Consider the following 12,805-nt stretch of genomic DNA (forward strand, 5'->3'; position numbering starts at 1 on the left):
TCACCCACGAAGGCTGATGGATCCTGATGGATTTCGTCAGGCCTTGTGGGACCCTGCTCCCCCTGGCAGCTCACTAGATGAAATAACCGGCTCTTGGTGGCCATCAATGAGATCGTACCTAAGCGCCCTCTGAGACCCTGCTTAAACCGGGCCCCCTGATTTACCGAGGAGCTCCAGAAAATGAAGCTGGACCTCAGACAGCTAGAGTGAGTATGGCGGCGTGTTCACGATGGAGCCTCAAAAACATCTTATAGGACACTTATGAAAGCCTATGAGATGGCAGTGAAAGCTGCAAAGTTTTACTTCTCAGCTTCCATTGCATCCGCTAGCTCTCGCCCAGTACAACTTTTTAGAACATCCCTAGAGGAACAGCCAAATTTAAATACGAATTTGACCCTTAGCTTTTGAGGCATTTGTGAGCTTTTTTGTGGAGAAAGTCTTACTGCTCCTCTGTGACCTCCCTGCCAATTTGGATACAGTAACAGAATTGGAGGCCCCTCGACTGTCCTCGGGTCCAGTATTGGACCACTTCGATCAGATACTCCCTGCTAATGTAGACAGATTCCTCCGAGCTGGAAGGCGCACCACTTGCCCCCTTGACCAGTGCCCGTCCTGGCTGATTAGAGTGTGCCCAGACGAGGTGAAGGCCCCCCTGGGTGAGATCATCAATCAGTCCCTTGGCACGAGGACTTTCCCAGGAGAGTTGAAGGAAGCAGTGGTGCGTCCTCTCTTAAAGAAAACATCTCTAGATCCTTTAGATCTATCCAATTCCCGCCCGGTTTCGAATCTTCCATACCTGGGTAAGGTAATTGAGAGAGTGGTTGCCGAACAGCTTGGTAGGTTTCTGGATGAAACATCGGCTCTGGATCCATTTCAGTCCGGCTTTCACCCTGGTTACAGGACCGAAACAGCTTTGGTCACCCTAACAAATGGTCTCCATAGACAGCTGGATCAAGGCATGTCGGGACTGCTGATTCTTTTAGATTTATCAGCAGCTGTGCTGGTCCCGGGGGGAGGTTACCATGGGGCGAGGTCCAGGACCTGAGTCGAGGGTCAGCAGACAGTTCTCCATGGGTGAAGCGGGGTCTGAAACGAGGAGCCGGGCAAGGACAGGAACTCTGGAGGAACAGGACTGGGTGCTGGCCGAAACAGCTACTCAACGACGTTGCTCCCGCAACCTGGGACCGGGCTGACTGGCCTTTATCTTCTCTGAGGCCAGGGGCGGCCCCGGCCCCCAGGAGACCCGCCTCTCCTGGCCTTAAGGCGAGCACTCCTCCTGTGAGAAACCAGTTCCCTCCGCCTCTCTGCCCTGAGCCTCTGCAGCTCAGAAGAGGCTGGGGGTTACTGGACCCAGGGGGAGACTCACCTTCCCCTGACAGGGCTGGGAGAGGCGCACCTGTAGGCATTGTGTCCTCAACCACCTCCGGAGCCAGAGTGGATTCACCTGGTGCCTGCTCCTGAGGATCCAGCACAGGTGCAGGCGCTTCAGAATCAAGGCCCTGCCTGTTACAATATTGAAGCAATGCAGCTGCGAGCTGCTAGCTTGAAAACAGCACATGATGGAATGTTAGGACTGTTCCGTGGGAAACAGAGCAATTCACAGGGCAATGCACCGGAATTAGCTCAGAGTGTAATATGAGCTCTTCCTTTTGCTCTTGTACAAGAAGTACAAGTTTTGTTTCACTCTCGACTGCAGGAGTATGAAGAGAGCAGTCATGTTTTCTGTAACGCTGCAAAGACAGAAATAAAGGCATGTAAATACGTTTCTGTCTATCTCTTTCCCCTGCCGGGGGGGCAGGAAAGAGGGATGTGTTCTTCTCATGCTGAGAAGGATTGCCTATCACGACCTCTGCCTGGAACTTGCCGGGAAAGCAGACAGGGAGGTCAACAGGAGACCAAGCCGGGTGCCTGGGAGAGTTGCCAGTTTCTCCTGATAAAGGCTTGATTTCCGACACTGCCCCAGTTCAGCCGGCCCTGGAGGCGGGGACTCCTGTGCAGGCTGGGATTCCTCCGGTTCAGCCTCTGAATCGGATTCCCAGACCATCACAGCCTTCGATATGGTCGATCACGAACTTTTGGACCACCGCCTTGCCAACGTGGGAATTCAGGGCACAGTCCAACAATGGCTGCACTCCTTTATCTCAGGTTGGGGACAGAGGATGGTGCTAGGGAGGGAGTTGTCACCATGGCAGTCCTTGCTGTGTAGAATCCTGCAGGGCGCAATCCTTTCCCTGATGCTTTTCAGTATCTTTTTGTGCCCCCTTGCCTAGATTGTCCGGAGTTTTGGGTGGGTTGTCATCAATATGCTGATGACACCCAGTTTTATCCGTTGATGGATAATCCGTTGATTTTATCCGGATGGCCGCCCTGACTCGGCCCCGGACACACTGACCAGATGCTTGGAAGCTGTGACTGGATGGCTGCGTGGGAGCAGGTTGAAGTTAAATCCTTTGAAGACAGAGGTCCTCTGGCTGGGTCGGGACAACATGGGGTTGGGGGGGCAACTTCCATCTCTTTCAGGGGCTCAATTAGTACCTGCGCCTTCTGTCAAGAGCTTGGGTGTAACCTTTGACGCCTCCCTTTCCATGGAGGTGCAGGTTGCAGCCACAGCAAAGGTGGCATTTTTCCATCTCCGCTGTATCAAGCAGTTGGTCCCTTACCTTTCTTGCCCTGCTCTGGCCACAGTGATCCATACAACGGTCACCTCCAGGCTTGATTATTGTAACTCGCTCTACGCAGGGCTGCCCTTGAAGCTGACCCAGAAACTCCAGTGGGTGCAGAATGCCACGGCGAGGCTTCTTATGGGGTCCTTGCCGTGGGATCACATTCATGCAGTGCTTTACTAGCTGCACTGGCTCCTGGTGGAGTACAGGGTCAGGTTTAAGGTGCTGGTTTTGACCTTTAAAGCCCTATGCGACATAGGTCTCTCGCACCTATGGGACCGCCTCTCCTCTTACGCCCCACAGAGGACCTTAAGGTCCACAAATAACAACACTTTGGAGGTCCCAAGCCGCAAGGTGGTTTGATTGGTCTCAACTAGGGCCAGGGCCTTTTCAGTACTGGCCCTGACTTGGTGGAACACTCTGTCACAAGAGACTAGGGCCCTGCAGGACTTGACATCTTTCCGCAGGGCCTGCAAGACAGAGCTTTCTGTCCAGCTTCTGGTTTGGACCCTTATGTTTCCCTCCCCTTATGGTTTTGATTTATGGGCTACTATTAAAATGAGGCTGCATTTTAAATTGTATTTTAACCCATATTTTAATAAACTGGTTCCCCCCCCCATTGTGTTTTAATGTAATTTTATTGGTGTTAGCTGCCCTGAGCCTGGCTCTGGCCAGGGAGGGCGGGGTATAAATAAAAAATTATTATTATTATTATTATTATTATTATTATTATTATTATTATTATTCCTGGTGGGTCACGTTTATGCCACAGGGCCTTGATCGCTAGTCCAACAGTTTCTGATGTTGGAGTGGAATGAGCAACAGTTTTGTAAGGCATCTGATCCTGGTCCTTCCTGCTGTCTGGCTACAAGTTTCATCTTATTACATTATATCTCAGCTGTGAAGGATTCAGCCCTTCTCTTCATATCCCCATTGAAAGGGTTCCAGTTTCCCTGGAGATGGGGAAGTGGTAATTTCTGTGAGCCTTTAGACTTGTTTGTGTCTTGGGAGGAATGAGGTGTGTAATAAGAACGCCTTTGTGGAAGAAGAAGAATTTGTGGATGAGAACTATTTAGGAGCCAGGAGGGAAGTTGCCAGAGGCTGGATTGGTTTTACACTGGGGTGGACAGACTGCAGTCCATGGGCACAACAAGCCCATCACGTCTCCTCCTTTGGCTGACCAAAATATGGAAGCCCTGTCCACCCATCCTACACCTGACATGCTCAGCTCGTTTCTGATTTTAACCTTTTAATATTCTTTTTATTATATATTTTTCTGTACAATTGTTGTAAACCACTCTGATATTTTCGTATGAATATCAGTATATAAATATTTTTTTCTAAATAACTAAAGCCAGGCCTTCAATGGAACAATTGGGAGCTTCATGTGGGCCCCCAGTTGTCCCTTTGCTGGAGCAAAGCATGCCTTGCTCAAGGAGAGGGGAGAAGCTTCTCCTTCCCAGTGTAGCTCTTTGAAGCCGTGTTGTGCTGTTCCTTTGAGTCCTTAGTTTTGGAGGTTGAAAGGAGTGTCATGAAGTGGCTTGCAAAACATAGGGCTGCCAACCCTGCTTGCTTTGTGGTTCCCATGGTTGGATAACGTCTGAAGGGATTTTAACAGAATTATGTCATGTGATGGACAGGTGGGTTGCCCGGTCCATTTATCAAAGTTGGCTAATGGGGTTGGACCCCAAAAGGTTCCCCACCATGATCTACCAGCTGAGGGTCCCTATATAATTGCTTTTCTATCTTTCTACCTATTTCTCTACTCATTTACATAGAATGTGGTCTTTGTAAACATAGCACACACCGGGTGGATAACGTATTATAGAAATACAGCACAATACAAAGCAACACAATAGTTCAATTTATTTGGCAGTAATACAAATAATATTTTAAAACATAGGCATGTTAAAATAAGCAGAAAATAATATAAATCCCAGTAGATAAAAAGCTATACACTGAAGATTTCCATCAATACTATGCAGAAACCTTTGCTGTATTGCTTTCAGTACTTGCTGTAAAAACTTCTGGGAAGCTAACCAGACATCATGAACCCAAGCCCTTTAAGGTTCCAATAAGGTCAAAACCAGTACTTGAACTGGGCTTAGTAGAATACTGGAAACATTATTGTAAGTGAATAAATGGATGAGAGAAGGAGAACAAACAAAGAACAGTCTGGAGGCATTTATTTTTTTCTTCCAATGGGATTTCCTAGTTTCTAGTTCCAGCCAAGGAGCAATTACACTTCTCCATCAAATACGTGATGATTGGTGCTGAGACCAGGAGAAGAAGCACCAATGAGGAGCGGAGAATCCAAATATAGGGAGATATTGTCTGACCTGGATCGAATAGAAAAAAGATGAGAAAGATTTGGGTAGCTATTCAGATATGACCAGAGGCAGGGGGATAAATCAACAAATAGACATTAACAAGTTCCCTATGGTTTGATTCTTGTTGTAAGAATGTACAAGTGTATCATAGCACTTTTCCTACTCTGATTATATACCCCTATTGATTCTCTCAAATACAATCAATCAATCAATCAATTTTTATTGTATATAGCCAAAGGCCTTTACAATGGACAACAGAGAATAAAAGGAAATTTTCATCTATAATCATACAGATAACCTGTAGCAGTTTGCGATATATAATAAAATAGTAAAAGAAAAACAATCTGCTCAGTTTTCAACTATAGTTCTTTCCATTCCATCCACCCTATGAAGCTGTTTTAGAGAGGGGGAGAACAAGAAAGGGAAAAAGTTGAAGAGTTTGGAGTTTGCTCGATATGTATTTTAATATATTGTGTATTTTATTAGGAAATGCATTGAAAAGTATTGTAAAAATACATATTTTGAGGAATGCATACCAATGGTGTCGTTTAATGTATAAATAAATGTACCTCATAACAGTGGATATGTTTCCAACTAAATCATAGGTAGGCCCACTGAAATCAATGGTGGCAACTAACTAGGAACTATTAATTCCATTGGGCCTACTCAAAGTATAACTTAGTTGGATAGAACAACACCTGTAACTTTTTATGCATTCTTTAGCAATGTATGCAGTGCCAGCAGAAATTAAACGGGATGGACTTGAGCTAATCTAAGTCCCATCCGTAAAGGCCAGACACATAAACCAGGCACATGAATATTTTTCACACGTTGTATGTAAACTGATGAAAAACACTGTAAGGTTGAATCTCAAAAGCAGACCAGGGAGGACTGAACATGCTCTGTAGCTTTGAAATACTGATTAATTGTTGTGATGGGGGAATAGAAACCAAATGGATGGAGAATGAAATTAACTATGCTGGAATATGTCACGGCTGGCTAGCTGGAACTCTAAACAGGACTATCCCACCATGCAACATTCTCTTGCAAGTCCCTTCCTAGTGTCATCATTTCTACAATCTTACCTGACTGGACAATCAGATTCTGAGCAACACTGAAGGCAGATGTCTTCCTTTGGTTCATTGCATCCTTCTGCTGGTAACCACAGGAATATTGGCCAGCATTCTTCAGTGATGCATAGACTATGTATCGAGCATTTTGAGATGTTGCTTTCTTGAATGAAACAGGAGCACCATCTTTACATAAAAAAAATCTGGTTGGAACAACCTCTGATGGAGCCATACAGAGTACTGTGATAATGTCCCCTTCAGGAACGAAAGTTGCGTTCAAGAATAAATCAGGAGCAGGAAGTTCACCTAGAGAATGAACAAATGGAAGAAATAAAGAAAGAGCATAAGGAATGCAGAGAGTAAGTGAAAATGTAGTTGCAATAGAGGGTGAACATTTGAGTAATCATGCAGAATTAAATTGCTTTATCACCTTTATTTTTGTCTTACTGTATTGCTTTTGGCACTGTGGGTAAAAGCCTCAGCGCCTAGGGCTTGCCGATCGAAAGGTCGGCGGTTCGAATCCCTGCGGCGGGGTGCGCTCCCATCGTTCGGTCCCAGCGCCTGCCAACCTAGCAGTTCGAAAGCACCTCCCGGTGCAAGTAGATAAATAGGGACCGCTTACCAGCGGGAAGGTAAACGGCGTTTCCGTGTGCGGTTCTGGTTCGCCAGAGCAGCGATGTCACGCTGGCCACGTGACCCGGAAGTGTCTTCGGACAGCGCTGGCCCACGGCCTCTTGAGTGAGATGGGCGCACAACCCTAGAGTCTGGCAAGACTGGCCCGTACGGGCAGGGGTACCTTTACCTTTACCTTTATTGCTTTTAAAGCAGTCCCCCCCCCCAATTGTTTGTGGTATACTGCCTTCAATTATTTCTTTTTGGGGAAAGTAGCATGCAATGTTCTATTCTGTTTTATTTATTTAAAGCATTTGAATGCCACCTCCATTTTTATTTAGAAATCTGGGGTTGTAAACTCTCAATTTAATTTTTTTAAAGTATGGAAGGTTAATAGTTAGATGAGCAAAAAGATCTTATGAGCCAATCCTATGTTGTTTCCAATAAGAATCTTAGGATACAGCAACTCTGAATATTGGCCAGCATTCTTCAACAATGAATAGACTATTTATTGAGCATTTTGGGATATTGCTTGCTGAATGAAATAAGAGCCCCATCTTTACAAAAAGCACAACCTCTAATGGACAAACACATAGTGCGAAGATAATTTTCACTTCAGGAGCCAAAGTTGCATGTAATAAGAAAACATGAGCAGGAAGTTCACCTAGAGAAGGAAGGAAGGAAGGAAGGAAGGAAGGAAGGAAGGAAGGAAGGAAGGAAGGAAGGAAGGAGAGAGAGAGAGAGAAGAAAGAAAGAAAGAAAGAAAGAAAGAAAGAAAGAAAGAAAGAAAGAAAGAAAGAAAGAAAGAAAGAAAGAAAGAAAGAAGTGCAGAGAGCAAATGAAAACTTAATTGCAATGGAGGACGAATATTCGAGCAGTTCTGTGGAAGTACGTAGATTGCTGTATCGGCATGATTTTCTTTCTCATTTCTTTGCTTTCCTAGCACTTCTCTTTGTGCTCTTTTATATTGCATTTTAACATGTTTATTAGTTGTACACACAATCCTGTAGTTCTTTACATACATACCATGTGTGCACAGGCTTCACAGGCTCAAACTCACCTGTCGAAGTGCAAAGCTCTGAATCTTTGCCATCACACAAACACCAGTGATTTGCAAAGAAAGCACCTGCAATGACATTCATACAATATGTTAACACTATGTTTTAACAAGAAATAACAAGGGAAGAGCAATTATTTAAGAATTCTCCTAACCTACTATTTTTACTTCAGCTTTTTTTGGAGTGGCTTAAGTGTTTTCTAACAATCCCTGGAAATTTTTAATAACCATATTCGTGAATTCCGTTCCCAGTTTCCCAAACTTACAGAGAATCCAGAAGAGATTCATCAGGGCAGAGCAGGAGTTGGCTTCCCAATCTGACGTTGCCACTCTTGACTCTCAAGTCCTTCTACTTCTCTCACAGACAAGATGGAAATGATCAAGACATTTGCAGCATGCATGTTTCTGTCCCCTCCCCCAGGGCACACCCTCAGATGTGGCTGCAGCTACAAGTCAATGATGTGTAATTTTTACACCATTCCTTCTGGTGAACTAATCAATGTACAGTGGTACCTCGGGTTACAGACGCTTCAGGTTACAGACTCTGCTAACCCAGAAATAGTACCTCAGGTTAAGAACTTTGCTTCAGGATGAGAGCAGAAATTGTGTGGCAGTGGCTGCGGGAGGCCCCATTAGCTAAAGTACCACAGTATCTCTGACCCTCAGGCACATTCACTTAGAGAATATTTGATGGTCAGAAAGGCAGCTTTTCATCCGTTATCCCATTTACCCCCCACCAGAAACCCCTCTGAAAATGGGTAAATTGGTTCACATGATAGAGAGACAATTCAGACATTACTCATGGTTGAAAATTCCTTCTAAGGATATAAATAGGAAACATTTTTCCAGGATAAAATGAACAGGGCTGCAGCCCAGCAGCTAATGCCCGAGATACACACCTATGCACACAAACCACCCCCATGTAGCATGGCCACCCCCATGCCACAGGGCCTCGGTCCCTATTCTAGCAGTTTCTGCTGTGAAACTGGGTAGAGCAAGTCCATTCACCCTTTTGGCGTGGCAGCATTGCAGGACAGCAGAGGCTTCACTAAGGCCTCAACAAGGGAATTGACATCAGTGCCCCCATCCAAATAGGTGGCGGAGGCATAAGCTCTCACCACCTATCAAGAGTCGAATCCTGGCCTGCACCCCGGGTAGGCAAACAGTGATGCAGACTCGGACATGGGCTGGGCCAGGGGGGCAGAACCGATGGAGCATGCAGGCTTCCCTTGGGTCCAGTCCCTGGTCATTTAAATAGCCCTCACCTGGGGCCCTACCTGCTTTTCCTTCATCGGGTTCTATCTGCCCTTTTTCACCTCGTGACCATGGCTGCACCTTCAAAAAAAAAAAAAAACACGAGATCATTGCCACTTGTTTTGCCTCGCCTGGCCAGAGCAAAATCACACCTGAGCTGAAATCACTTTAAGCTGAATCAATTGTGAAGTCATTAGCTGCGAGGGTTTTGAGCTCCAGCTCTGCCCGGCCTGCAGCACAAGCAGCAATTATTTTGGCCAAGGAGCAGCAGCGGCTCGATCATCCTCAGCTAGTGAAGTCTCCATTGTGCAGTCTTTGAGTGTTCGGCCCATGGGCTCAGCTGGCAGGAGTGGCGCTACTTGCCTTATCAAAGCAGGTGACTGGATGTAAACATGAAACAAGAACAAAGCGTCCTGCGATCGGTCAGTGCCATTTTAGATGTTTTGATTTTTTGTTAATGACTTCTTAAGAGTTTTATAGTATGGCTTTATGTTTGATTGCTGTATGTTTGATATATTTATGTTTAGTTATTTTAGTGATATATACAGTATATTTAGTCATATACAGTGGTACCTCGGGTTACATACACTTCAGGTTAAATATGCTTCAGGTTACAGACTCCGCTAACCCAGAAATATTACCTTGGGTAAGAACTTTGCTTCAGGATAAGAACAGAAATCATGCTCCTGCGGCGCGGCAGCAGCAGGAGGCCCCATTAGCTAAAGTGGTGCTTCAGGTTAAGAACAGTTTCAGGTTAAGAACGGACCTCTGGAACGAATTAAGTACTTAACCCGAGGTATCACAATACATTGCCATTTATTATTGTCATCTGAAGTTTTATCTCTCATTCTTTATGGGCTCTCTAACTTCAGAACTAGATAGTTAACTAGTGAATATTCCAATATGGTTTAACGAAGAGGAGACTGGCAAAAGAGGTGGGGGGGATTGTTGAAGAAGGATGTTGTTCTCATATTGGTAACAGGATTTGACTGATTTCTATCTATGGTTCTACAAATGAGGTTTTTAAACACCAGTAATGGCTAAAAGTACGAGCAAAGTAGCAGTGGGAAACATTTTTTAAAAAATGGATTTTAAAAATGCCTAAACAATTTTTCTTACTAGAATGCCCAGCACTATTCCCACTACTTTGCCCTCCATGGGAAGTGTCTTGGCTTGTCACTGCCAATTATCACTACATTGAGATACCTTCCAATAACTCTCTGAAACAAAGTACATAATTATGGAATTATGGAACTCAATGAGTTTGGGGGCGGGTAGAGATTACCAGTGGATATCACTTGTTATTCTTGCAAAGGATTATTGCATCTGAACCAGGAAGCTGCTTCCTGATTCTTTTTCATACATAAGAATAAAGGGGGGCCCTTCAGAATACCAGTGTGTGCTTCTCTATGAGTATGTGTTTTACCCATAGTGAATTGAGCAGAACAGAAGGTGAGAGGTAGCAGGGTGCCAAATTCTGGGTTCACAAGTCTGCCCATGGGTCCAAGGAAGGGCTTCTTCTGGAGCAGCCTGTGGTTGCCTGCCTCCTTTACAGCAGGTGGGCCTGTGCCTTCCCAAAACTTGACATTTTAAATTTAACAATTCTAAAATTATTATTATTATTATTATTATTATTATTATTATTATTATTATTCAAAATACAGTAATCAAATCAATAGTATTTACTATGAGTTTCCTTGTTGAAGAATCTACATCATTTATGCAGTCACTGAAATTTACTTTCCTTATTTAAACATGCTTACAAGGAACAACTAGGCTTTGAATCATTTTTATCTTTTAAATTATATTTTATTAAGTTTCAACATTTTTAACATATACAGTCAAAACACAGTTTCATATTTTATTTTTGTCCCATCGCCCCCCCCCATTTTCCATGAAGTTGTTGTTTCTCTCCTTCTGCTGCACCCTATCTTCTACCTATCAAATCATAACCACAATATTATAATCCAATATATTATATTTTTAATCTAACCATTTCATCTTTTGTCTCCCATTCTAATATCAATCAATATCAATATCCTTTTTTTTACAAATAATTTTTATTAATTTTCCAGTATAAATTTATACAAAATTAAACATCCAATTTATCACCAATATCCTCTTTTTGGACTTCCATCAGCATGTCATGGCACCCTCCCTGTGGAACGCCCTCCCACCAGATGTCAAAGAGAACAACTACCAGACTTTTAGAAGACATCTGAAGGCAGCCCTGTTTAGGGAAGCTTTTAATGTTTGATGCATCACAGTATTTTAATACTCTTTTGGAAGCCGCCCAGAGTGGCTGGGGAAACCCAGCCAGATGGGCAGGGTATAAATAATAAATTATTATTATTATTATTATTATTATTATTATTATTATTATTATTATTATTATTATTATTATTATTATTATTATTTCTGTTAATTCTCCATATTGCTCACTTTCTCCACATTTCTCAATTTAATATTGCACTACATTGTTATCTTGCCTTATCTTATTATTTAAACAATATTTCTACTATACATTCTCACAAAGCTTCCTGAAAACTTACAAATGTTATCTGATCATCACATATACTTTTCATATAGTCTGTAAATTTATTCCAGTCCTCAGTGAATCTCTGGTCCCATCAGTTCCGGATCCTCCCTGTTAATTTGTCCATTTCTGCATAGTCCATTAATTTCATTCTCCATTCTTCAATCGTAGGCACTTCTTGTTTCCACTTCTGGGCCAACAAAATTCTTGCTGCTGTTACTGCGTATAAAAATACTTTCCAATCCTTTTTATTGATTTCATATCCTATTATTCCTAATAGAAATGTTTCTGGTTTTTTGACAAATGTATATTTCAACTTTTTTTTAACTCATTATATATCATTTCCCAAAAACATTTCACTTTTTTAAACTTCCACCACATATGATAAAATGTTCCTTCTTTTTCTTTACACTTCCAACATTTATTGCTCACCTTATACGTTTTAGTTAACTTTACAGGTGTTACATACCATCTATATATCATTTTCATCACATTTTTCTTTATTGTAGTACACGCAGTAAATTTCATCCCTTCCTTCCACAGTTTTATCCAATCATCAAATTGTATGTTATATCCAAAGTCTTTGGCCCATTGAATCATAACCTCTTCATCCTTTGTATACCACTCTAATAATAGTTTATACAGTGGTGCCTCGCAAGACGAAATTAATTCGTTCCGCAAGTCTCTTCGTCTTGCGGTTTTTTCGTCTTGCGATGCACGGTTTCCCATAGGAATGCATTGAAAATCAATTAATGCGTTCCTAGGAAAACCGCCTTCAGACCAGGTCCGGGGACAGTCTGTCCCCGGACCTCTTCTGAAGGCTGGGGGGGGACAAGGGCTTTTCTTCCCACCCCCAGCATTTTAAAAAACCCTGGGACAGCGGAGGACTTCTCCGCTGTCCGGGGCGATCTTAAAATGCTGGCGGGCGGCATTTTAAAATCGCCCCGGACAGCGAAGGACTTCTCCGCTGTCCGGGGCGATTTAAAAGCCCCTGGGAAGGCAGGCAGGGGGGACAAAGACTTTCGCCCCCTGCCCGCCTTCAGAAGGTGTTCCCGCCCCCCGCCCCACTTCGGAACAGCTTTCCGAAGTGGGGCGGCTGGGGCAGGTGTCCCCGCCCCCCCGCCCCACTTCGGAACAGCTTTCCGAAGTGGGGCGGCTGGGGCAGGTGTCCCCGCCCCCCCTCCCCACTTCGGAACAGCTTTCCGAAGTGGGGCGGCTGGGGCAGGTGTCCCCGCCCCCCCCTTCGGAACAGCATTTTAAAATCTCCCCGTGTCCCGGGAAGA

The 12,805-nt window shown here is 43.9% G+C and overlaps 2 protein-coding genes across 5 annotated transcripts in view; one reads left to right on the top strand and one right to left on the bottom strand.

Moving 5' to 3' along the window:
• The window catches only part of LOC308570564 (E3 ubiquitin-protein ligase TRIM39-like), a 121,687-nt gene that overhangs the window by 71,830 nt on the left and 37,052 nt on the right, over positions 1-12,805 (bottom strand). The window lies entirely within an intron of this gene.
• The window catches only part of LOC308570493 (butyrophilin subfamily 2 member A2-like), a 97,920-nt gene that overhangs the window by 14,722 nt on the left and 70,393 nt on the right, over positions 1-12,805 (top strand). The window lies entirely within an intron of this gene.

This window comes from Podarcis bocagei (genome assembly GCF_964188305.1).
Source record: "Podarcis bocagei genome assembly, chromosome: 13".
In the NCBI taxonomy this organism is placed as follows: Eukaryota; Metazoa; Chordata; class Lepidosauria; order Squamata; family Lacertidae; genus Podarcis; species Podarcis bocagei.